Source organism: Sus scrofa, chromosome 3 (assembly GCF_000003025.6).
Source record: "Sus scrofa isolate TJ Tabasco breed Duroc chromosome 3, Sscrofa11.1, whole genome shotgun sequence".
NCBI classification, from domain to species: domain Eukaryota; kingdom Metazoa; phylum Chordata; class Mammalia; order Artiodactyla; family Suidae; genus Sus; species Sus scrofa.
Window position 1 is genome coordinate 11,681,185 of NC_010445.4, and position 26,747 is coordinate 11,707,931.

At 47.7% G+C, this 26,747-nt stretch overlaps 1 protein-coding gene and 1 long non-coding RNA gene across 8 annotated transcripts in view; one reads left to right on the forward strand and one right to left on the reverse strand.

The window, feature by feature from the left end:
* Window positions 1-26,747, forward strand: part of GTF2I (general transcription factor IIi) — a 154,499-nt gene that overhangs the window by 24,257 nt on the left and 103,495 nt on the right. For 4 of the 7 annotated variants that reach the window (XM_005661989.3, XM_005661992.3, XM_005661990.3 and 1 more), the window contains exon 1: window positions 24,906-25,286. The exons of 1 other annotated variant lie outside the window; for it this stretch is intronic. The gene's annotated coding sequence lies outside the window, so the exon portion shown is untranslated. Of the gene's footprint in view, window positions 1-24,708; window positions 25,287-26,747 lie in introns of those variants that run through there. 2 more of the 7 variants (XM_005661994.3, XM_005661991.3) reach the window with 2 other exon arrangements.
* LOC102167397 lies at window positions 23,747-25,696 on the reverse strand. The gene is made up of 2 exons (XR_302120.3): window positions 25,159-25,696; window positions 23,747-24,889 (listed from the first exon to the last, which is right to left on the reverse strand). It is a non-coding gene; the product is annotated as an uncharacterized LOC102167397 (long non-coding RNA).

Here is a 26,747-nt window from a genome sequence, read left to right on the forward strand (position 1 = left end):
CTGGCTTGCCCTGTTCATTTCTGTGTTTCTCAGAAATCACACTCATCTCAATTTACACTGTAAGAAAAAGAGTGAGAAAAGAAGCAAGCTGGCTGTATTGCAGCAGAGAACACAAAGTGGACTGGATGCGCTCTTACAGAAGAGAATTGTTTCAGCCTCAGAACAAAGAGGCAGATGGATTAGGCCAGTCTGAGCCCTGGCTCCTCCTCTTGCCAGCTGGGCCTTCACCTGATCTCTCCAAACCAGTTGGGTTTTTTTTTTCAACCGTAAACATAATGACAGCAATACCTATTCCCAGGATTAAAGGGTGCAAAGCAGAGAACAACCTTGAAACCCCCCCCCTTTTTTTTCTGTCTTTTTGCTTTTTTAGGGCCACACCCGAGGCATAGAAGGTTCCCAGGCTAGGGGTCCAATTGGAACTGTAGCCACCGGCCTACACCACAGCCACAGCAACGCAGGATCCGAGCCGCATCTGCGACCTACACCACAGCTCATGGCAACACCAGATCCTTAACCCACTGAGAGGGGCCAGGGATCCAACCCACAACCTCATGGTTCCTAGTCGATTCGTTAACCACTGAGCCATGCCGAAACTCCTGAAAACACTTTTAAAAAAGCTCTCATGTGCCCTAGCTGGAGTTAGAGCAGACATTTATCAGGTCACCAAAATATTTTTACCCACCAGCGTTTTTTTCTTTGCTGGTCTCCTATACGGTGGGACAGCCAATGAAAGTAAAATCAAAGTCATCCTCTTGGAGTTCCTGCTGTAGATCATCAGGTTAAGAACCCGACTGGCATCTATGAGAGAATGAGGGTCCGATCCCTGGCCTCGCTCAGGGGGTTAAGGATCTGGTGTTGCTATGAGCTGTGGTGTAGGTCACAGATGCGGCTCGGATCCCACGTTGCTGTGGCTGTGGTGTAGGCCGGCAGCTGCAGCTCTGATTCGATCCCTAGCCTGGGAACCTCCATATGCCCCAGGAGCGGCCCTAAAAATACAGGAAAAAAAAAAAAAGTTGTCACCCTCTTGTCAGTCAATTCTCGGCTGGATTTTGTCCCTGGCTGCACATCAGAGTCACCAGGGAGCTCTCTCTCCAGCTCAGGACAATTGTCTCAATCTTTCCGGGGTGGGGTGTGGCCTGAAGCAGCCACTTCCTAACCGCCCGAATGTCCATGAAGGGACTGGCTTTACCCTGCGTGGTCACATGGTCTCCTGGTGGAGGACCCTGCCAGCCAAGAAACTGAAGCTTTTGCTTAAATGAATCTGTTAAACAGCTGCTTCAAATGCAACCTAACAGATCCCTTGGGGGCTACAGGCGGCCTGACCTCACTGAGTTAAATGGACATCCTTTCATTCTGGTCCTAGAGCAGCATTTTAACTCGCATCTTTATAGACTTATTCACCACCGAAAGTGGATCTGTGGCCTATAATTTCAGAGATCTTTAATTTAATGTAATTATAGGGCTACTTCTGAAATTAATGTCCAAACCACCAAAGGCACTCGATGACTACCCTGATACATTATTTCAACACCTTCGTCCATTCTCCGTCTCTTCCTTTAAAATGATGCTTAAATTTAGACACTTTTGGGTTTTTTCTACTAATTTTAAGTACTTGTTGTGATCAAGTTTATTAGGCCTCTCTAATAATAATATTAGCCGTTTGGGGTTACTTTTTAGCCAGAGGCATTCATGAATAAAGAGTCTTCAAATACGAATGCTCCAGGGAGTTCCCTGGTGGTCTAGTGGTTAGGATTTGGCACTTTCACCGCTTCAGCTCAGATTCAGTCCCTGGTCTGGGAACTGAGATCCTACATCATGCATACGTTTGAATGGAACGCGTAATTTCTCAAAGTCTTAAATTAAGAAAAAAAAAACTATTCTGTAATAAAACCAACATAATTTCATATAACTTTCCTCTCCAGAAATAATAGCAAATGAAACAAGGCCCTTCTTGTAAAACGTGGTCCTGACATGTCTCGGTAGAAAATAAATGTGGGCAGAAGTTCCTCTCTTTAAAATAAACTCTGTCTTGCAGCCTTGGATCCCAAGGTAGGGCAGCAACTTTTGGCCAAAAGCAAAATTCAGGCTGCCGGGGTCCAGGCATTTCTCTAAGGGGCCACCCATCTGCTGGGATGTGGCCATAGTGCATCGCTGTAGGTGTCTTCGTTACATCATTCGAACCACATCCATGGCCCATCCTAACTTCTTCTTTCTTGTTCTTGCTATTGACTTATCATTAATGGACACTATTGTGTTAGTTTCCGGTGTACTACATAGTGATCTGACATTTGCATATGTCATGCAAATCGCGATCACCACAAGAACTCTAGTAACCATCTGTCCCCAAACAAAGCTATTAAAATATTACCAAAAAAGACAAAAGGAGTTCCCATCGTGGCTCAGCAGTAACAAATCCCACTGGTATCCCTGAGGTCATGGGTTGATCCCTGGCCTCACTCAGTGGGTTAAGGATCCGGGGTTGCCGTGAGCTGTGGTGCAGGTTGACGATGTGGTGCAGCTTGACGATGCGGCTCAGATCTGGTGCTGCTGTGGCTGTGGTGTAGGCCAGCAGCTCTAGCTCCGATGGGACCCCTAGCCTGGGCACCTCTATATGTTGTGGGTGTGGCCCTAACAAGACACATACGCAAAAATATTATTGACTCTGTTCCTTATGCTGCGTATCACCTCCCTGTGGCTTATTTGTTTTAGGGCTGGAGAGCTGGGCCTCTTCACCCCTTCACCCGTTTTGCTCCCCCCCGCCACCCCCCAGCGCTCTATCTTCCTAATGCTTCTATTTGACAACTATCCTTACACGTAAAGCCATCCACTCTTGGGTCTTACAAAGCCATAAAATATTCATGATGTTCTATAGGCCAAGCAAGTTGTTTTTTCATTGTGGTGGAATGCACATAACCTGAAACCTACCATGGTAACCATCTTTCAATGTACAGTTCAGTTGCGTTAACTCTCTTCTGTGCACCCAGAACTGTTTTCATCTAGCAAAACTGAAACTCTGTACCCATTAAACATTTCCTCTGTTCCCCCACCTCTCAGCCCCTGGCAACCACCCTTACATTTTGTCTCTAAGTAGGTGGTGACGCTACTGCATACAAGTGGAATCCCACAGCATGTGTCTTTTTGCGTGAGCAAATGTTTTTAGTCGTACATCAAATTCACAGCCCGAAAGCCAAGATCTGCAAAACTGAACGGTATGAGTAAGGATGTAAAACGCACGCTTCCCTGAGCACCGAGCTTGGGACAAAGTCCACCTGCAGGGCCCCTCCCCCCAGGGCCCGGTATACAAAGTTGCCACCCCAGGTGTTTCACCTGAGTGAGCAGAAAAGAAAGGTGTGCTTGCGGCAGCTGGGACGGGTCAAAGTCTTCGGAGTTACACAAGAATGGACCTGCAGAGAGGATGCTCAGGAGAACCTGGAACTCAAAGTGGATGACAAACCAGTTGCAAGAGGAACAGCAGGGCCAGGTGTGAGAAGAGGCCTTGGGGCTCAGAGCTCTAGCCTGGGAATTTCGCAAGAGCCTCATCTGGTTCTGCAGGTTTGGCTTGGAGGCCCTCCCCCTGTTATCAGCACCTCCCCGGCCAACTTGGCCCAGGGTCAAGGCAGATGGGATCCAGAAGAAAGCCAGCAGCAGGCGGCCTGAGGACGGTAACAGGAAGCCCATTAGGAACACTTCTGTCTCCCCGCTGAAACCACTGTGTTCTTCCTTTACCAAACATTCTGGAAGCTTCGCTCAGGCATGGAAGGCGTTGCCCTCCGCTCTGCTGGCAACGGGGTGGCTGGGGGCGGTTATCTCGCAGAGCCCAGCAGCCGGGGTGGTTCCTCAATGCCAGAGTCCCGGGTGCCCTGCTTGGCCTGTGGACTTTGCAGGGTGCTAAGGAGGAGCACCAGGACTGTGGGTGCAGAGAGGCCCTCCCTGAGGGCTCTGGACCATTATTCATTCCCTCTCCCTCTGCCGCCCTGCGATTTCTCTGGATAGTTTTGCCTCCTGGAGCACTCCCAGGGCCTGACAGATGAGCTCACTGCTGAGGTGCCTCCTGGAGCCTCTGGGCCTCCATCCTGGAGCCCAGGGCCTTGGGAAGACCGGCCATGCTCCGCCTCTCCACTCAGCCCTCCTCCCCACACCCCAGGCCATCCCACCCCGCCTGCCCACCAAGGCCTGCTCCCAGGGGTCCAGGCCGCCTGGGCCCCCACCCAGCACGCGGCCTCAGGCTTCCGGGGACTCCTGGCTGCACCTGTGCTGGCTCTTTCATGGGGGCTTCTCAGGTCCCACGTAATATTCCACGTGGTTTAGGCCTTGGGAGGAGATGGGGCTTCTCAGGATGCCTGTGCAGCCAAGGGAGGTGGGCAGGACACAGATGTGGGCACAGATGAGGGATGAGGGGCTCCCCTGCCCGTGCCCCTCCCCCTCCCACATACCCCTTGGCTGCTTTCTCATCTTTATTCCCACACCGGCCTGAGGGCTGCTCCTCTCTCCTGCTCTCTATCCACCCCCCACCCCTTTTACTTCGCTTCTCCCTCAAATTCTTCTGCAGTTTCTTAAAAGTTTCTTTTAAAAAAAATTTTATTTTCCTTTTTTTTTTTTTCAGGGCCATACCTGCAGCACATGGAGGTTCCCGGGCTAAGGGTCAAATGGGATCTGCAGCTGCCGGCCACAGCCACAGCCACAGCAACGTGGGATCCTTAACCCACTGGAAGAGGCCAGGGATCAAACCCCAAGCCCCATGGATACTAGTGGCGTTCATAACCCACTGAGCCACAATGGGCAGTCCAGTTTCTTAAAAGTTAAAGGCGCGTTTACCTTCATACCCAACAACTCCACTTCCAGCCGCTCCTCCAAGAGAAGTGAAAACATGTCCACGCAAAGACAGACGAACGTGAGACCCCCAAACAGCAGACAACCCAGACGTCCGTCGTGGGTGAACAGTTGGCGGCACATCCATGCAAAGGACTAGTCCCCAGCGTTAAAGAGGACTGGATTACTAACACATGCAGTAACATGAATTAATCTCCAAAATATTAGGCTGAGTGAGGGAAATAAGCCTGACCCAGAAACTACAGACTGGATGCGCCCATTTTTAGGAAATTCTCTAACAGGCAAACCAGGGACAGAGAGCATATCTGCTTCAGCCCAGCCTGCAGTTGGGGGAAGGAAATTAATTCACGCAACAGGAGAGAACATTTTTTTTTTTTTCAGCCATGCCTGGGGCCCAGGGCAGTTCTCCGGCCAGGGATCAAACCTGAGCCACAGTGGTAACAATGCTGAAGCCTTAACCGCTTGGCCATCAGGGAACTCCCAGGAGGGAACTTTTTAGAGTGATGGAAATGTGTTCTATCTCGATGGTGGCAGGGGGTTCCTTGGGTAAACACATTTGTCAAAACTCATTTAACGAGACACACGAAAAGGCATCATTTGATTCTGCATAAAAAAAATACTTGAATGAAGGTTTTGTTGTTTGTTTAAAGCCGCGTCGTCTAGCTACCCTGAGTGGGTGGCTCACTTGCACTTGGAATTGGAAGCTGGAATGACAGGCATCCTGACCAACGTGTCCAGCCCAGACGTCTTAGGTGGTACAGAAAGCCGATTGTAATCGGAGTCTCTGTGCAGCCTGGTCAGCTCCTGGCCCTGAGCCCCAGCCAGCACCAACTATTTGCTGCCGCCTCTGTGAGTTGGGCACGTTGACACTTGTGCACTTTTGCCATGCTTTTATTTATGCCTTCGAGACTCCTCACTCTCCATCTTCTTTGCTAGAAAGTTCCATGCATCCTTCAAAGCCTGACGCAAGGGTCCCATCCCCACCTTCTCTGGGCTCTCGTGACAGAGCACTTGTCACACTGTGTGTTAACCTGTTTACCGCACTGTCCTCCCACAAGTCTCTAGATTCCCTGAGACCAAGGATAACGCCATATTGGGAGTTCCCCTGCACTGCAGTGGGTTAAGGATCCAAGTGGCTGCTTGGGTTGACGTGGTGGGACAGGTTCAATCTCTGGCCCAGGAATCTCCACCAGTCTGGGTGTGGACAAGAAAAAAAAAAAAAAAAAAAAAAAAAAAAAAGAAAGAAAGAAAGAGGGAGTTCCCACAGGGGCTCAGTGGTTAACGAACCCAACTAGCATCCATGAGGACTCAGGTTCGATCCCTGGCCTCATTCAGCGGGTTAAGGATTTGGCGTTGCTGTGAGCTATGGTATGGTCGCAGACATGGCTCAGATCTGGCGTTGCTATGGCTGTGGTGTAGGCCGGCAGCTGTAGCTCCAATTTGGCCCCTAGCCTGGGAACCTCCATATGCCATGGGTGTGGCCCTAAAAAGCAAAAAAAAAAAAAAAAAAAAAATAGACCAAGGAGTTCCCTTTAAGGTGCAACAGGTTAAGGATCCAGCACTGTCTCTGCAGCTCTGTGGGTTCTATCCCTGGCCTGGTGCAGTGGTTTAAAGGTCTGGTATTGTTGCAGCTGTGGAGTAGGTCACAACTGCAGCTAGGATTTAATCCCTGGCCTGGAACGTCCATATGCCATGGGTGTGGCCAAAATATAAATAATAAAAATGGAGTTCCCATCGTGGCTCAGCAGAAACGAATCCAACTAGAAATCATGAGGTTTTGGGTTTGATCCCTGGCCTCACTCAGTGGATTAAGGATCCAGTGTTGCCATGAGCTGTGGTGTATGTCGCAGACATGGCTTGGATCTGACGTTGCTGTGGCTGTGGTGTAGGCCAGCAGCAACAGCTCTGATTCGACCCCTCCTTATGCCACTGGTGTGACCCTAAAAACAAAGAAAGAAAGAAAGAAAAGAAAGAAATAGATGTTATTCCGTCCAGCATGCAGATGAGGAAAATGCAGCTCAGAGAATTTAGGCAATGATGCTAAAGATCTCAGAGGCAGGATGTGGCAGAATTAACTTTAAGGCTTCAAAGCCTATGCTTTTTACCTTCACTCAGTCAGTCAACAAACACCAAATGCCTACTGTGTGTGTGAGGTACCATCCTGGACTCAGACAGTGGGTCAAGGAATGAAGCTCAAAGAGGAGGAAAGTGCACAAGGAGTAGAAACAAATACTGGATGGAAACATGAATGAACAAATACAAACTGCCTTTCCTCCTCTTTGCTTCTGTACCAGCATGTGCAGCAAGTGCCCTGTTTCCACTTTGTGCCCCACCTTCCACTGGAGGGACCTAACCCATGTAACATTTGCACACCCCCTCTCCCAGGCAGCCAGCGATGATTCTAAGGGCTTCGTCTGGGCAACGGATTTCTGGTTCTTTGGTGGGTTTACAGTGATAGCTGTGTTTTATCTTTTATCATGAAAACGCTAGTTGGTTTTATGAACTAGGTTTATGCCAGCAGTTCGTGCATTTTTGCTAGGATTTGCGCTCCGAGCAGGTGGCTGCCACACATGGAAGGGGCCAGACAAAACTGTCCTTGTCACTTGATAAACATAATGGTTCTGCTGGTGCCTTGAGCAGCACTGAAAGGTAGTGAATGTCCAGCTCTTTGGTGTGTATCTGTTTTCTCCATTTCATTTTGCTGAAACTTGATTTCGAGACAGTGGACTTTCCTCGTCAGATTTCTAAAAAAAAATCTTTCATTTCCTATGTTTGTCCGCAGTATGTCAGGAAATAGCTCAGAGGTCATTCCACTTTACTTCAAAGCAAAGTTAAAACGTTTTCTTTGGGGCCGATGGTGACTTGTTTTCTCCTCCTTTCCAATTCGTTGATGAGACAGATAAAAGTGTGCTAAAGGTTTGACCTTCATGGTCCCACCCAGAACAAGGCAATTTAGAAATTAGTACTTATATTTTGCTTTATGTTTTTAGGAGAATTAAATCTATGTGGGAGTTCCCTGGTGGTGTAGCACGTTAAGGATCTGGTGCTGTCATCGCTGTGGTGCAGGTTCCATCCCTGGCCTAGGAACGTCCACATGCCCCAGGCATGGCCGAAAAGAAAGAGAAAGAGAAAGGATTTCCTGCTTTCACGCAGTACGTTAATGATCCAGCTTGTGTCTGTGTCATGACTGGTTCGATCCCTGGCCCTGTGGCCTAAGCCAGTGGCTCATATTGCATCCCTGGCCCAGGAACTTCCACATGCCTCAGGAGCAGCCAAAAGGGGGGGGGGGTGTGTTAAAATCAAATTTTAGGCATTTCTTGGAGTTCCCGTCGTGGCTCAGTGGTTAATGAATCCGACTAGGAACCGTGAAGTTGCAGGTTCGATCCCTGGCCTTGCTCAGTGGGTTAAGGATCCAGCATTGCCATGAGCTGTGGTGTAGGTCGCAGATGTGGCTCAGATTCCGAGTTGCTGTGGCTGTGGTGTAGGCCAGCAGCTATAGCTCCAATTCGACCCCTAGCCTGGGAACCTCCATATGCCGCAGGAGTGGCCCTAGAAATGACAAAAAAATAAATTTTTTTCAGGCATTTCAGGAGTGGCTCAGTGGAAACGAATCTGACTAGTATCTACGAGGACGCAGTTTCAGTCCCTGGCCTTGCTCAGTGGGTTAAGGATTCGGCACTGCCGTGAGCTGTGGTGTAGGTCGCAGTTGCGGGTCGGATCCTGCATTGCTGTTGGCCAGTGGCTGCAGCTCTGATTCCACCCCTACTCTTGGAACCTCCATATGCCATGTGTGCAGCCCTAAAAAGACAAAAAAAATTTTTTTAGCACTTTTTCCAGATAAAATGAGGAATTCTCATCCAAATGCCCTTTGTCTTTTGAAAACCGAGAAGGAATGACAATAACACAAAATATGCTTTCAGTTTTTAATTTGACTTCAGTGAATGAATGGTTTCATTTAATTTCGTCAACATTTTGGAACATCATCCTAGAGTAATCTGTAAGATTACCTGTATCTGTCCAAACTGATTTCTTAGGACTTTGCCCAATACCACTGTTCCTTTTTTCTTTTTTTCACTGTTTTAATTTGTTCTTACATTTTTTTTATTATTATTATTATTTTTTTATTTTATTTTATTTTTTTGTCTTTTGGTTGTTGTTGTTGTTGCTATTTCTTGGGCCGCTCCCGTGGCATATGGAGGTTCCCAGGCTAGGGGTTGAATCGGAGCTGTAGCCACCAGCCTACGCCAGAGCCACAGCAACACGGGATCTGAGCCGTGTCTGCAACCTACACCACAGCTCACGGCAACGCCGGATCGTCAACCCACTGAGCAAGGGCAGGGACCGAACCCGCAACCTCATGGTTCCTAGTCGGATTCGTTAACCACTGCGCCACGACGGGAACTCCACATTTCTGTTTAATAAAGAAATACCTTAAAAAGTACATGATATATGGAAATAAAATTTTCCCCATTTTTCATTTCCTGCTTCACACTTTCTGAGTTCTTGTTTTGTGGTTCAGTAAACAATATTTAGGAGTTCCTGTTGTGGCTCAGAAGGTTAAGAACCTGATATTGACTCTGTGAGGATGCAGGTTCGATCCCTGGCCTTGCTCAGTGGGTTAAGGATCTGGCATTGCAGCAGTGCGGCTCGGATCTAGTGTTGCTGTGGCTGTGGCACAGGCTGGCAGCTGCAGCTCCAATTGGACCCCTAGCCTGGGAACTTCCACATGCCACAGGAGCAGCCATAGAAAGAAAACAAACAAACAAACAATATTTAGGTGCTAAATGTGACTAGGTGAACATACACAAGAATGCCATTTTGGGAGTTCCCGTCGTGGCTCAGTGGTTAATGAATCTGACTAGGAACCATGAGGTTTCGGGTTCCATCCCTGGCCTTGCTCAGTGGGTTAAGGATCCGGCGTTGCTGTGGCTGTGGTGTAGGCCGGCAGCTACAGCTCCGATTCGACCCCTAGCCTGGAACCTCCACATGCCATGGAAGCAGCCCTGGAAAAGACCAAAAAAAAAAAAAAAAGAATGCCATGTTGGCCAGGGAATGAGTTGCAGGGACATTTTTAGGTCCCAGAGACCCCAAACCAGCCACTTCTTTAAACTAAGGAGCTAGCACTATTCCAACACCAATGATGCTCATTGGAAATGCCCTTCCAGGAGTTTTCCTGTGGTGAAGCAGGTTAAGGAACTGCTGTTGTCACTGTAGCAGCTTAGGTCGCTGCTATGGCGCAGGTTCGATCCCTGGCCTGAGACCTTCTGCATGTCACACGTGTGACCCCCCCAAAAATTCCATTGTGTGGATATGGAGCACATCTTCTTTCTCCGGACCTCTGTAGATGGACATTGAGGTTGCTTCCATGTATTGTCTATTGCAAATAGTGCTGCAATGCACATAGAGGTGCATGTATCTTTTCAAATTATGGTGTCCTCTGGATATATGTCCAGGAGTGAGATTGCTGGATCACAGGGTAGTTTTAGCCTTAGTTTTTGGAGCAAACTCCATACTGTCCTCCATAGAGGTTGCACGAATTTACATTCCCACCAACAGTACAGGAGGGTTCCCTTTTCTCCACCCCTGCATTTATTCACTGTTTTTTTTGTTTTTGTTTTTGTTTTTTTTTGCTTTTGTCTTTTTAGGGCCACACCCACAGCATATGGAGGTTCCCAAGCTAGGGGTCTATTCAGAGCTACAGCCGCCAGCCTACACCACAGCCACAACCACAGCAACGTCGGATCCGAGCCGAGACTGCCATCTATACCACAGCTCACAGCAACGCCGGATCCTTAACCCACTGAGCGAGGCCAGGGACTGAACCTGTATCCTAGTGGGATTCGTTTCTGCTGTGCCACAATGGGAACTCCTCCACCATTTATTGTTTGTAGATTTTTTTTTTTTTTTTTTTTTTTGGCCGTGTCCATGGCATGTGGAAGTGCCTGGGCCAGAGACGGAACCCATACCCCAACAGCAGCCTGAGCTGATGCAGCAGTGACAAACCTGCAACCTCATGGTTCCTAGTTGGATTCGTTTCCACCGTACCGCAACAGGAATTCCCCTGTATTATTATTTTTTGATATAAAGCTGCATGAGATAATTGACTGCTTTGCAGAATATTTCCTCGTCGGTTTGCGAAGATTTTCTCCTATTCTGTGGATTGTCATTATGGTTTTTTTTGTTTGTTTTTTGATGATTTCCTTTGCTGTGCAAAAGCTTTTAAATTCAAGTAGGTCCTGTTTGTTTATTTTTGTGTTTATTTTCATTATTCTAGGAGGTGGGTCAAAAAAGATATTGCTGCAATTTTGTCAAAGAGTGTTCTGCCCAGGTTTTCCTCTAGGAGTTTTATAGTATCTGGGCGTAATTTAGATCCTTAATCCATTTTGAGTTTATTTTTGTGTCTGGGGTTAGAGAATGTTCTAATTTCATTCTTTGACATGGGGCTGTCCAGTTTTCCCCGCACCACTTATTGTAGACACTGTCTTTCCTCCAGTGTATGTTTTTGCCTCCTTTGTCATAGATTAGTTGACCATAGGTGCTTGGCTTTATTTCTAGGCTTTCTATCCAGTTCTGCTGGTCTAAATCTCTCTTTTGGTGCCAGTACCATACTGCTTGATTGCTGTAGCTTTGTAGCATGGTCTGAATTCAGGGAGCCTCATTTCTCCAGTTTCATTTTTTCTTTTTCAAGATTGCTTTGGCTATTTGAGCTCGTTCATGTTTCCATGGAAATTTTAAAGTATTTCGTTCTAGTTCTGTGAGAAATGTCATTAGTCAGATCTAAATTTAAAAGAGCTAAAACTGTAAAACTCTTCCAAGAAAAGACAGGGAACTATCTTCACGACCTGGGATTTAGCAGCAGTTTCTTAACTATGATAATAAAAGCACTGGAAAATGAGGTAGGTAAATGGTAGGTAAATGAGTTTCCCAGGCTAGGGGTCCAATTGGAGCTGTAGCTGCCAGCCTACGCCAGAGCCTGTCGTGGCTCAGTGGAAACGAATCCGACTAGGAACCCTGAGGTTTTGGGTTCGATCCCTGGCCTCAGTCAATGAGTTGAGGATCCAACGTTGCCATGAGCTGTGGTGTAGGTCGCAGACATGGCTTGGATCTGGCGTTGCTGTGGCTCTGGTGTAGGCCGGTGGTGGTAGCTCTGATTCGACCCCTAGTCTGGGAACCTCCATATGCTGTGAGTGTGGTGCTAAAAACCAAAAAAATAAAAAATAAATTAAAGAAAAGAGGAGTTCCCTTCATGGCTCAGCAGTTAATGAACCTGACTAGGATTCATGAGGGTATGGGTTCGATCCCTGGCCTCGCTCAGTGGGATAAGGATCTGGCGTTGCTGTGGCTGTGGTGTAGACTGGCAGCTGAAGCTCCAATTCGACCCCTAGCCTGGGAACCTCCATATGCCACAGGTGGGGCCCTAAAAAGAGAAAAAAAGGAAAAGAAAAGAAAAGAAATGAAATGAAACCTTGTAAATCAACTATAAGAAAAAAATTTAGGAGTTCCCATCGTGGCTCAGCGGTAATGAATCTGACTAGCATCTCTGAGGACAAAAGTTCAATCCCTGGCCTTGATCAGTGGGTTAAGGATCCTCGTTGCTGTGAGTGGTGGTGTAGATCGCAGACGTGGCTTGGATCTGGTGTTGCTGTGGCTGTGGTGTAGGCTGGCAGCTACAGCTCTCATTTGACCCATAGCCTGGGAACTACCATTTGCCACAGATGGGGCCCTAAAAAGACAAAAAAAGATTTTTTTTAAATCAAGGAAATGAAAACAGGGACTCAGATACTGTACATGAATATTCGCAGCAGCATTATTCACAATAGGTGGAAATGACCCAACTGATGAATAGATAAAGCAGACGTAGTATATCCATACAATGGAATATCACTCAGCCGTAAAAAGGAATGAATTTCTGATACATAGAAGAGCATGTAATCTTGAAAACACGCTAAATGAAATAAGCAATCACACAAGGACAAATGTCGTACGATTCCACTTTCATCAAGTATCTAGAATAGGCAAATTCCAAGAGATTGAAAGTAGAATAGAGGTTACCAGGAGCAGGGAGAGAGAGCAGAGTGAGGGGTTAGTTGCTTAATGGATACAGTTTTTTTGTTTTTTTTTTTTGTCTTTTTGCTATTTCTTGGGCCGCTCCCGCGGCATATGGAGGTTCCCAGGCTAGGGGTTGAATCGGAGCTGTAGCCACCGGCCCAGGCCAGAGCCACAGCAATGCGGGATCCGAGCCGTGTCTGCAACCTACACCACAGCTCATGGCAACGCCGGATCGTCAACCCACTGAGCAAGGGCAGGGACCGAACCCGCAACCTCATGGTTCCTAATCGGATTCGTTAACCACTGCGCCACGACGGGAACTCCCTGGATACAGTTTTTTGGGTGTAACTTCTGGAGATGGTGGTGATGGTTATACAATCTTATGAATTTATGTAATACCATTGAATTCCACACTTGAAATGGTTAATTTTATGTTATATTTATTTTACTACAATAAAACAAAAAGAAGGAGTTCCATTGTGGCTCAGCAGTGGGTTAAAGACCCGACTAGTATCCATGAGGATTAGTATCCATGAGGACTAGTATCCATGCTGCGGGTGTGGCCCTAAAAAGACAAAAAAAAAAAAAAAAAAAAGAACCCGTCTAGTATCCATGAGGATATGAGTTCGATTCCCGGCCTCACTCAGTGGGTGAGCCAGCATTGCCCAAAGGTTGGGGGTAGGTCTCAGATTTGGCTGCAATCCAGCGTTGCCATGGCTGTGACTCCAATTTGACCCCTAGCCAGAGAACTTCCATATGCTGCAGTTGTGGCTGGTATAAAAATTAAAAAAAAAATCCATACCAAATTGAAGCTTTCTCTTTAACTACTTACAAAGATGGAAAGGGCACATTGAAGGGAGAACTTTTTCACTCCTTAGGTAAGGATGCTCTGTGGCTCAACAGGCCTCAGATGAGGATAGAGGAGGCTAACCCCTACGGGGCAGGCTGGCAGCAGACTGAACTGTAAAACCAGACTACCTAGGCATTCATCCGCAGTTGATAATGAGAAACAGAAGTGTCCGATGGAAAAGGGGTTTTGTTCTAAGCTGTTTATGTTCTGTCTGCAAATTATATGGCGCGGGAAATCCCTGCCTAGGTGGGGATTTCCCTGCTGGTTGGCACCTGCCGGAGAGATGGGGCAGGATTCAGTGGGGTCCTTGGCCCTTTCTCCCACCTCTTTACCCAGGACCCAAGTTTTGGTGCAGCTTTGAACCGTGGCCCAGGGTACATCCCAGGGTACTCTGAGAAATGATCCTTGGCCACCTGCTTCTGAGATTTCCTGGAATGCTCAGAACCGGCGCGATTGCTAGAGGCCGCAGATGGGAAGGGAGGGAAGACTTTGTCTGGTCTGGAAAACCACCGCCTGGCAGGAGACCCTGGAGGCGCTGGAAAGGATGCCTCCAGGCGAGCCAGCCCACCTGGACGATGCAATGAATGTCCCAGACAGACCAAGCAAAGGAGGGAGAAGATGAAAGAGACACACAGAGAAATGGAGAAATCTTGCTCTGGGGAGAATATATGTGTGTGTGTTTACACATACATGGCTCTGTGTGTGTGTGTGTGTGTGGGTGGGTAGGGGAAGCTTTTCTCACTTTTGACTTATAATACCAAAGATATGGAGAAAAAAATGGATAACTTGGACCATGTAAAGATGAAATTTCAGGGAGTTCCTGTTGTGACGAAGCAGAAACGAATCCACCTAGGAACCATGAGGTTGCAGGTTCGATTCCTGGCCTCGATCAGTAGGTTGAGGATCCAGCGTTGATCCATCTGTGTAGGTCACAGATGTGGCTCGGATCTGGCGTTGCTGTGGCTGTGGTGTAGGCACTTTAGAACCCCTAAAAAAATTACTTTCCACTGAACTTGGGCAGTTGTGGAACAAACGGGCATTTTCATACTGTGTATGTATAGTGGTACAGCATTTCTGGAGGACAAACTCCCGATGTGTATCAAAATTTTAGGTGTGTGGATTTTTTAAAAAAACATTTAAAAAGCCATTTAAAATTTTTATTGTGGTAAGAACACCTGACATGAGATCTTTGCTCTTAAAATTTTTTTAAGTATACATTAGTTAGGTGCAATAGGTACAACATTGTACAGCAGATTTCTAGAAACTTTTTGTATGCCTGTTTTTGTGTGTGTGTGTGTGTGCGCCTTTTTTTGCCTTTTCTAGGGCCGCTCCTGTGGAATATGGAGGTTCCCAGGCTAGGGATCTAATCGGGCTGTAGCCACAGGCCTACACCAGAGCCACAGCAACTCGGGATCCGAGCGGCGTCTGCAACCCACACCACAGCTCACGGCAACACCGGATCCTTAACCCACCGAGCAAGGCCAGGGATCAAACCCGCAACCTCATGGTGCCTAGTCGGATTCATTAACCACTGAGCCACGATGGGACCGCCTCGTATGCCTGTTTTTTTAAAAAATTTTTGGCCACACCTATGGCACGTGGAAGTTCCTGTGCCAGGGACTGAACCAGAGCCACAACAGCGACCCAAGCTGCTGCAGTGAAAACACTGGATCCTTAACCCAGTTCCTTAACAAGGGTACTCCTCATTAATTGAGGAGTTAATGAGATTAACTCATTGATTAATAACTGTTGATTAATAACTCCCATTTTCCCTTTTCCCCAGCCCCTGACAACCACCAGTCCACTCTTTGATTCTAGGAGTCTGGCTATTTTAAATCCTGCATATCATGCAGTATCTGTTCTTTTCTGTGACTGGCTTATTTCTCTTACCATAATGTCTTCAAGGTGCATCCATGTCGATGCATATTTCAGAATTTCTTTCTTCTTAAATGCTGAATGTGGAGTTCCCGCCATGGCTCAGTGGAAACAAATTACCTAAAGTAAAAGCTAACATAAAACTTCCATTAAAAAGCATAAGAGAGGAGTTCCCGTCGTGACGCAGTGGGTAACAAATCCGACTAGGAATCATGAGGATGAAGGTTCGATCCCTGGCCTTGCTCAGTGGGTTAAGGATCTGGCGTTGCTGTGAGCTGTGGTATAGGTCGCAGATACCATTTGGATCCTGTGTTGCTGTGGCTGTGGTGCAGGCCAGCAGCTACAGTTCCGATTCTACCCCTAGCCTGGGAACTTCCATGTGCTGCAGGTGCAGCCTTAAAAAGACACACACACACACAAGGCTGAATGCTATTCCATTCCATACATATGGATACAAGGGATCACATTATCTCTATCCATTTATCTGTCAATTAATACATTTAGGTTGTTTCCACATCTTGGCTACTGTGAATACGGCCTGATGAACAAGGGAGGGTGCGCGATCCTTTTATATGCTAATTCTTTGCTACCAAGAATTCGCAGAGGAATTCCCTGGTGGTACAGTGGGTTAAGGATCCAGTGTTGTCCCTGCTGTGGCTTTGTGATCCCGGCCCTCACTTAGTTGCATTAAGGATCTGTCATCGCCCAAAGCTGCAGTGTAGGTCTCAGACTCGGCTCGGATCTAGTGGTGACGTGACCAGGTTCTCTAGGCCAGGAACCGGAATATGCTGCAGGTGCAGCCCTAAAAAAATAAAATAAAAAGAAAGCAAAAGAAAAATAAAAAGAATTCAGACTTACTACCCCCGCCCCCCAAAAAATTCAGATTTGGATACAGGCCGATTTGGATTAGAGTCTGGATTTTGCCATCTGTGTATCATTGGCCAAGTAACTTAACCTCTCTGGATTTAATAGGTGTGCAGCTTTTTTCCTGTTGCTTGCTTTGGGGTCCATCTGAGTTCATTTGGGATTGGACCGCACAGTTTGTTGGAATGAGTGAAGTCGAGGCCCCTAGGACGAGCCAGAGCCTGGCCGACCCCTCTCCTTAGATTCCCAGAAGGAGAGAGCATGACTAGCATTGCTTCCCACTGCTGGGAAAACAGTGGAAAATAGTACCTGACGCGCTGATGATAGGCTAACGTCACATTTGAGCAGCATCATTACTTTCGGCTTCTCCCCCTCCCCCATCCTCATTCAAAAATTCCCTTTATTTTTTTTGGAAGTTCTCGCCGTGGCTCAGCAGTTAACAAACCTGACTGGCATCCAGGAGGACGCAGGTTCGATCCCGGGCCTTGCTCAGTGGGTTAAGGATACAGCATTGCTGTGAGCTGTGGTGTAGGTCGCAGATGCGGCTTGGATCTGGCGTGGCTGTGGCTGTGGCATAGGCTGGTGGCTACAGCTCTGATTGGACCCCTAGCCTGGGAACATCCATGTGCTTCAGTGCAGCCCTAAAATGAGAGAAAGACAAAAAAAGAAAAATCCCTTAATTTTTAGATGAAAACTGTCTCAATGTATTTATCTTAATTGTAATAAACACGAAGTCCAGGAGAGGGTTAAATGCTGCTTGGTAAATGCAAAGATAAGAATCAAGCACCTGGATGTGAAGCTGATATTGGAAACAAAAAGAGAAAAAGAGGGCTATTTGTTTTCAGCATTAAATCTAGATTTTCCGGAGTTCCCTTGTGGCACAGTGGATTAAGAATTTGGCATTTTCACTGCAGTGGCTCAGGTTGCTGCTGTGATGTGGCTTTTTTTCTGTGCGACACCCGGGTTTGATCCCTGGCCTGGGGACTTTCATATGCCACAAGTGTGGCAAAAAAAAACCTCTAGATTTTCCTTTTTTTGTTTCTTTTCTTTTTCCTTTTCTTGATTTTATGAAAGATATGTTGCAAGGCTATTGGTTGTATATTTTATTGGGAAATAACTTTCCTTGATTCAATTTTCACTCCAAGGTTTCTGAGTATTCTGTAATATTCTTGGCAGAAATACATTCCAAAAGGATGTGCCGCTGATGATACTAGTTATTAGATGTATCACCTGATCAGTCAGATGTGATAACAAATCTGCTTTTATCCCATGTTGTGTTAGTATCTATAAATATATTTTCTTCTCTCTCTTTTTTTTTTTTTTTTTTTTTTTGGCAATGCCCAGGGCATGTGGAAGTTCCCCTGGCCAGGGATGGAACCCACACTGGCTCCTTAATCTGCTGCACTACAAGAACTCCATTGTCTTGATTCTTAGAATAAAAAGAGTTTAATTTTTTTTTTTTTTTGTCTTTTTAGGGCCACAACCATGGCATATGGAGGTTCCCAGGCTAGGGGTCGAATCAGAGGTGCAGCCGCCTGCCTACACCACAGCCATAGCAACTGGGGATCAGAACCTTGTCTCCAGTCTACACTACCGCTCACAGCAACCCCAGATCCTTAACCCACTGAGCAAGGCCAGGATCGAACCTGCAACCTCATGGTTCCTAGTCGGATTCGTTAACCACTGAGCCACGATGGGAACTCCAAAAAATTCTTTAATTGTAGAAGAAACTTGGGAATTCATTTGGGTGGCTGCTGTGGCAAAGCTTCAATCCCTGGCCCAGGAACTTCCACAAGCCATGGGTGAGGCCAAAAAAAAGAAAGAAGAGAAACATGGACATTTTGTTTATATCTCAAGATAATTTTGAATGCTGAATTATACCATGATATTTATATAATAATTAACCAAGAGTTTATAAAGTATTTTCATTTACATGTCACCTGATTCCCCCAAATCCCTGAGGGAGGCAAGAGAAAATACTATGGAGATTTTACATTTTTAAAATGAATATTACAGCAATATTAACATAATACTAAATAGAAGATAACATTCATCTAAATCCTTTTAAACCAAAAAATAAAACTGTTTATTTCAATTCGTGCTACATGATGTTTAGATTTACTGGGGGAGGGATGGACTGGGGCTTTGGGATTGGCATATGCACACGGTGGTATATGGAATGATTGGCCAATGGGGACCTGCTGTATAGCAGAGAGAACTCTACCCAGTATTCTGTGATCGTCGGCATGGGAAAAGAACCTGAAAAAGATTGGGTGTTGTACCTGTATAACTGAATCTCTCTGCTGTATGTATCACAACATTGTAAATCAACCAGACTTCAATACAGCTTTCAAAAATGAAAAAAAAAAAAAGGAGTTCCCGTTGTGGCGCAGTGGTTAATGAATCTGACTTGGAACCATGAGGTTGCAGGTTCGATCCCTGCCCTTGCTCAGTGGGTTAACGATCCGGCGTTGCCGTGAGCTGTGGTGTGGGTCACAGACATGGCTCGGATCCTGTGTTGCTGTGGCTCTGGCGTAGGCTGGTGGCTACAGCTCAGATTCGACCCCTAACCTGGGAACCTCCATATGCCGCGGGAGCGGCCCAAAGAAATGGCAAAAAAACAAAAAAAGAAAAAAAAAAAAGAAAAATAAATGGATTTACTGCATAGGTCAGATGTTTGTACAAAAGGCATAGCAAGAGTTAGAAGATATATTTAGATCACATTTACATTATTATTATGAAAAAATTATGACTTGGATTTAGGATTTTTTCCCTCTTTTGGAAGATTTCTCTAAGAGGTAATTTATCCAAGATTTGAAATATTCAAATTGTCCAAATAAAAAAAACTGTTCAAAAACAGTGTTTTATAAGCATTAAAAAAAAAAAGCAAAATAAATCAACTGAACATAAAAAAATAAATAATAAAAAGCACCTTTTGGGAGTTCCCTTGTGGCACAGTGGGTTAAGGATCAGGTATTGTCATTGCACTGGTTCGGGTTGCTGCTGTGGCTGGGGTTTGATCCCTGGCCTGGGAACTTGCACATGCTATTAGTGCAGTCAAAAAAAAAAAGTATCCTTGGAATTATCTCCAAGAGGTCAGATACCTGAGCAGAAGCTAAAGATGTAAAGACTAGAAAGTTCCCCCATGGCACAGTGGGCCAGGGATCTGACATGCAGCAGCTGTGGCACAGGATGCAACTGTGGCACGGGTTTGATCCCTGGCCCAGGAACTTCCATATGCTGTGAGCGTGGCCCCCAATTTTTTTTTTTTTTTTTTTTTGGTCTTTTTGCCATTTCTTGGGCCGTTCCCACGGTATATGGAGGTTCCCAGGCTAGGGGTCGAATCGGAGCTGTAGCTGCCAGCCTACGCCAGATCCATAGCAACGTGGGATCTGAGCCATGTCTGCGACCTACACCACAGCTCACGGCAACGCCAGATCCTTAACCCACTGAGCAAGGGCAGGGACCGAACCCGCAACCTCATGGTTCCTAGTCAGATTTGTTAACCGCTGCGCCACGATGGGGACTCCCCCCAATTTTTTTTTAAAGTAAAAATCGAAGGCTAGAAGTTCCCTGGTGGCTCTAAGGTTAAGGATCTTTCATTGTCACTGCTATGGTCCATGTTGCTGCTATGGCATGGGTTTGATCCCTGGCCCAGGAACCTCTGCATGCCATGGGAGTGCCCCCCCCAAAAAAAATCCACTGTTCTTCAGGACTGTTGAAGACATCCAAACATTGCCATATCATTGGCTTTTTAAAAGCAATTAAGGAGTTCCCATTGTGGCTCAGCAGGTTAAGAACCTGACATAGTGTCTGTGAGGATACGGGTTAGATCTTTAGCCTCATCGAGTGGGTTAAGGACCCCGAGTGGCCACCAGCTGCAGCATAAGTCACAGATGCAGCTCGGATCTGGCATTGCTGTGACTCTGGTGTAGGCTACAGCTGCAGCTCTGATATGACCCCCAGCCCGCAAACTGCTGGTGCAGCCATAAAAAGAAAAAAAAAAAGCAGTCAACAAGGCTATATGTGCTCAGAGACTGTGTAAAGATGCATTTAAGTTGGCAGACGAGATCACGCTTGGTTTAGATCCATCTCTGGCCTGGCTGAGGCCCCTCTGGTTGGCTTTTGTCTCCCACACCACAATAGCCCCCCCTTATCTGTGGTTTCACTTTCCACGGTTTCAGTTACTGGCAGTTGGAAAATATTACAGCCGTCCTTTGGGGGGATTGGCTCCAGAACCTTCCCCTTTCATCCCCTAGATGCCAAAATCTGCAGATGCTCAAGTCTCTTATGCAAAATGGTACAGTATATGCATACAACCTACACACAGCCTCCCTCATACTTTGAATCATCTCTAGGTGATAACACCTAATACAATGTAAATGCTATGGAAATAGGTGTAAATACAATGTAAATGCTATGTAAATGGTTGCTGGGCACCCTGCCAGCAAATTCAGGGTTTGCTTTTTGAAAGTTTCTGGCATTTTTTTGTTTGTTTGTTTTGGAATATTTTCCATCCACGGTTTGTTGAATCCGCAGATGCAGATGCAGAACCCGCGGATAAGGAGGGCGGAATGCAAATGGAAAATTCCAGAAATAAACAATTCATAAGTTTTACATTTCACACCCACCCGCTCCGTCCTGCCTGGGTCGTGAATCATCCCTTTGTCCGGTGTATCCTGCCCATAGTCACTTAGCAGGCGTCTGGGTTATCAGATCGACTGCTGTGGTATCTTGCGCTCAAGTAACCCTATTTTACTTAACAATGGCCCCAAAGCAAAGGCGTAGTGATGCTGGCAGTTCCAAGATGCCTAAGAGAAGCCGCAAAGTGCTTCCTTTAATTGAAAAAGTGAAAGTTCTTGACTTAGTAAGAAAAGAAAAAAAATCTTATGCTGAGGTTGCTAAGATCTACGGTAAGAACGAATCCTCTATCCGTGAAATTGTGAAGAAGGAGAAAGAGATTCGTGCAAGTTTTGCTGTGGCGCCTCAAACCGCAAAAGTTACCGCCACAGTGCGTGATAAGTGCATGGTTAAGATGGAAGAGGCATTAAATTTGTGGGTGGAGGATATGAACAGAAAATGCGTTCCCATCGACAGCAATGTGTTGCGCCAGAAAGCACTGAGCCTGTATGAAGATTTCAGCAAGGGATGCCCGGAAGCCAGTGACATCAAGCCGTTTACTGCGAGTAAGGGCTGGTTACACAGATTCAGGAATAGGTTTGGAATGAAAAATATAAAAATGACTGGAAAGACTGCGCCTGCCAAAGAAGAAGCTGCTCCCACATTTCCAGCAGAGTTGAAGTTGACTGAGAAAGGATGCTGTCCAAAGCAAGCCGTCAGTTGTGATGAAACTGGGCTCTTCTGGAAGATGTCCAATAGGAACTACATGCCTAAAAGTGCAAAGGAGGTACCAGGGCATAGAACTCTGGTGCTACCTGGCACCTCATGTCATCACCAGAAGGGTGAGTACGGTACAATAAGATATTTTGAGAAAGAGAGAGATCATATTCACATAACTTTTATTGCAGTATAGAGTTATATATATATATATATTGTCTTTCGTCTTTATAAAGCTGTATCCGAGGCATACGGAGGTCCTCAGGCTAGGGGTTGAATTGGGGTAATAGCTGCCGGCCTACACCACAGCCACAGCAACACCAGATCCAAGCTGCGTCTGCGACCTACACCACAGCTTACGCTGGATCCTTAACCCACTGAGCAAGGCCAGGGATCAAACCCTCGTCCTCGTGGATACTGGTCGGGTTTGTTAACTGCTGAGCCCCGGGAACTCCAAGAGTTATACATTTTCTGTCATTCATCTCTTACTTTGCCTAATGTATAAATTACATTTTATCATAGGTATGTATGCATAGTATATTATATGGAGGGTAGAGTGCTCTCTTTGGTTTCAGGCAGCTGCTGGGGGTCTTGGTTGTATCTCAGAGATAAGGAGAGACTACTCTATACTGACGCTGCAGTAGGCTGGAGTGTCATGTTATTCAGACATCATCTGCAGGACTGCATCCACTAGGTTACTGGGCTAAACATTAAAAAGAGAGAAATACTTGAATAACATGCAAGATTCTGCCAGCTGTTGGCCTTTGTGCACTTACGTTCTAAGTGGGCATGAGCCAAGAGCTGAATTCCCAATCTTGGTACTCGTCTTGTGTTGCATGTGATTCTGAACAAATTTAAGTCCAGTGTGATTTAAACAAAGGAGGATGGAATTGTCCCAAAGTACAAATCAGTAATTTTTTTTTTTCTTTCATTTGTTGCTCAACCCAAAATACAGCAGTTTGATCCTGTGCTGGAAAAATAACTGCTTGTGCTGAGTTGGTATCCAAAATGGCTTGGAACTCTGGCTCACAATCAACACAGCATCTGCACCAATGAGGTGAGGGAGAAGTTGGCTAATGAATGGCCACAAGGGTACCAATAACAACTAAGGTGGTGAGCCAGGCCTCAGGGAAAACGGAAAATGCATATTTTATGATTGTAAGACAAGAATTTGAGGGTTACACCTGTCAAACAACCTTATGCGGAGAAAAAAGCTTGGCCTCCACATGCTGTGTTCCTACACCATTCACTGCTCCACGCCCTGTTCATTGTCCCCAAAGGGCCAGCTTTCTGTCTGGAAGCAGTTCCAAGCCAGCTAAAGTTTTAGGAACAGCTTTAGGATGTGGTACATTTTAGGAAGTGCTTCAAACTTGGAGGCTGCAGTTGTTCATGAAGCAGCAGCGGAATTTCATACCGACCTGCCGAATTCATAAAAAAGGAAGGGACTATCTCCTAAATTAAGGTTTTGATGACGACCAGGGTAACCCTAAGTGAACTTTTGCCTTCACTTTCCAGTATCCTTCCAAGGCAATTCTGTTTCTCCTTCACGGCCAGTGCATCCCAACCTCCCCAGTCTTCCCAAGAAACGGGTCAAGACTCCAGTTCCTCCATAAAACATACTCACTAATGTTCACAGCACCTGAATGTTTGCAGCTGGTAGGATGGCTGATCTCACCAGCTAAGTTGTAGGCTTCTCAAGAGTTAACGTTTGTTCCTAATATGTCAGTTGTGCTTGGTAATGGGAAGACAGAATTTAATCGAATATTCCGAAATGATAATGAAATATGAGTGCAAAAAGAAAACTGCTCTTATGAAAAACTGAATTAACGCTGTGGAGACTTGACAAAGGAGAGTCATAATCAAATTAGGGAAGAAACGACATGACCGTAGAAGATTGCAGGGGAAATCGGAAAAAACGTACGCGAGTCTTCTGTCATCAGATTGCTTCGGAGAGATCTTTAAATTCTCCATCTATTTTAAAGAAACCCACCGTGGAACTTCTAGATGAGGAAAGGGTGCGGTCTACGGAAGAAAGAAGACGGGGAACGCCAATCCGCGAACCCAAGTTCAAAGGAAAGGTTTTGGACCTACATCAAAAGACTTGCAGCTCGGAAAGTTTTCTCGCGAGCGACAAAGGCTGGAGAAAGCGCCGTGGTCGCCACCTACCGAGGAGGAGGGGGAGGGGGATGATGGCCGGCGTGGCCCAGATCGCCGGTGGGAAAAAAACATCGCAAAATCACTCGATTTTGTGCTTTAAAGAAACATCTAAAATCTCTGGGCCCGAGTTTTAAAAACTTCTAACTTGAGCGTACACTAGCGTCTCACCATTTTCGAAATTCACGAGCTAATCAAAGTTGAGATGCAAAAAAATTACCGGGGGGAGGGGACGGCTTAGCGGTTGACAGAACACAACGGGCTGCAAATCACGTTTTCTGCTCCCCTCCTTGGCTTTTCCTCCTTAACTTCCCTTCTAAATGTTAAGAAAAAGTGAGCAAAGCCTAAGGGTGGGGTAAACAAAAACAGAAGGGTGCTCTTCCCTCGCCCGTCCAAAGTTGGGGCAATAGCCCCTTTTGAGGCAAGCTTTCAAAACTAACAGTTCTTTGTGTCCTGGAGGGTGGTGCAGGGCGGAGAAGTCCCTTGGCTGAGCCTGGGAGGAGGCATGCCGGCCTGGGGAGCCCCGGCCTTTGCAGTGTTCCGACCTCTCAATTTGCAGGGAATCTCGGGGGCAAGAGTGAGTGCGAGCCTTGAACGGTGGCTGAGGCCGGCTGGAGCGCGTCAGCAAACAGGATGAAGCTCCCCGCGGCCTGGATTTTCACCCCTGCGCCCCAGCTCCCCTCCCCCACTCGGGCGGCCGCGCAGGCCCCAGGTGCAGCCATGTTCTCGCTCCCACCACCCGCGCCTCCATTGACAGTCCTTGCCCGAGAGGGCCGGGCGCCGCGCTCGCCGCGTCCTCCGGCTCCGGGCTTGCCGGCGCGAGGCTTCCTGGGATTCGTAGTCCAGCGCTCCCGCCGTCGCGTTGGTGGGGACGAATCAGGGACTACAACTCCCGCTGGGCGGCACTGCGGGTGCGCACGCGCAGCGCGCCTTCGAGGAACAAAAAAAAAAAAAAAAAAAAAAAAAGAGGAGGAGGAGGGTGAGAGAGGAGCTGGGAGAGCAGAGAAAAGGGGCCACCGATCGCCCCCCCGCTTCCCCGCACGCGCTCTCTAACCGTGGCCGCCCGTCTGCCGCGGTTACCCCGGCCTCTCCCTCAGTCCCCTGTGAGCGGATCTAGGAGCTGAGCGAGGCCCTGCCCGGGCGGCCATGCGGCGGTGACAGGAGCTCGACCGAGACGCTTGGGCCCCTCGCCCTCTCACCTCCTGCCCGCTCGCTAGCCCGTCTCAGCCCGAGGCTGCTCCGCTGCGGTCGCAGTTTGCGCGCGGCCCACGCTCGCTTCCCTTCGGCACCCCTGACCCCGGCGCTGCCTGGAGGCGGCTGCACTCGGGTGAGTCCCTGTCGCCTCATCCCCAGTTCCCCGCCCTGGTTGCCATCGCGAGCAGAGCCTTTATTTGAGACTCGCCCCCTCCAGGGCCTGCACCGACAGGGGTCTGGGCATTGCCGGCGCCGGTGTTGGGGCCACTGGCCCCCCCCACCCCCAACCCGTCGGCGTTGGGGGTGGGGCAGGAGCAGACGCGGTCGCGGGGGACGACAGTTGCACGCGCGCGCCTGGGCGCGTGGGGGAGGGGTGCGCGCGCCGGCTCGGCTTGGGGGGGGGTCCTCACGCGTGAGGCCCGCGCGCGAGCGAGCCTGAGGGCTGCGCATGCCCGGCCCCTGATTGGCCGGCTCAGGCGGTGCGGGTGCGCGCGCGGTGCCAGGCCCGAGCCGTGGGGTCGCGCTCGGCCTGGTGTCTCCGGGGCTCGTGCGCCTGGGCAGCAGACGCGCCGGATTGGCCGGCGGGCGGTGGGGGCGGTGCCGCGCTGCCTGGTAACTGCGGCCGGCGGGCGGGCCGTGGAACGCCGCTGCTCCCCGCTGCCGCCCCTCCCCGCCGCTGCCCTGCCCGCGCCCAGGTGGAGCCGGGAGTGGGCTTTGTCCCGGCCCGGCCGGCGCGCCTGCCCCGCGGGGCCTGCTCTTTGGGGGAAATAAACACAATGACCGGAAGGAAAACCTCAGCCTGCAGGCCATGAAAATAAGCCATCTGGGTTTGGCCAGCACCCAGACGGGGGTTCAGGGGAAGACAAAACACTGCCCTCTTTCCCCTTCCTCCTGCTCCTCCACTTGTGCTTATTCAGTTTTTGTCTTTTAAAGAGTCGAGGTTTTTTTTTTTTTTTTCTTTTTAACTTTACAGTTTTGGGCTAATTTGAATCTGAAAGTGTTCCGTTGTTGGGTCCAGTTGGAGTTAGTGCTCACTCTTCTGAATGCGGGGCTCAGGGCAGACTTTTCACCTCCAGGCATTCAACTTTGCTGCAGACAATGGCTTGATGGGCCACTGTGCCTAAAAGTAGTCTCGGTGTGTTCAGGAAAGGGGAAGTTAGTTTGCAAATGAGAGTGTGCTTTGCGGTGCCCTGGGGAGGCCGGGTGGTGTCGGTCCTCTGCCCGCCCCCGCGCCCAGCGCTAGGATTTGGCTTGGCCGATTTTATTTCTTACTGAATATTTTTGCTTTGTCTGTTTTCCATCCGCTGCATTTCTACTGCCTTGCACTTTAGTTTCGCCTGCCTCTTGGGAATCTTAGCGCACACCTGTAGGATGGAATGAGTTTTTCTTCTCTTGAGGCTGTGGATGTCTTTCTCGCTTATATGCAATCACTTCTTTAAAGCCTCTCTTAATGTTGGGTCACAATTCGTTGCTTCTTACAGTCAACTTGTTTGCCTCCCTTGGGCGGGCCTCTTTATTTTCTCTTGGATTGTGTTTGGTTCTGCTTGTGTGCACGTGCTGATCTAGTCACACACTCCTGGAGGGGTCGGGATTA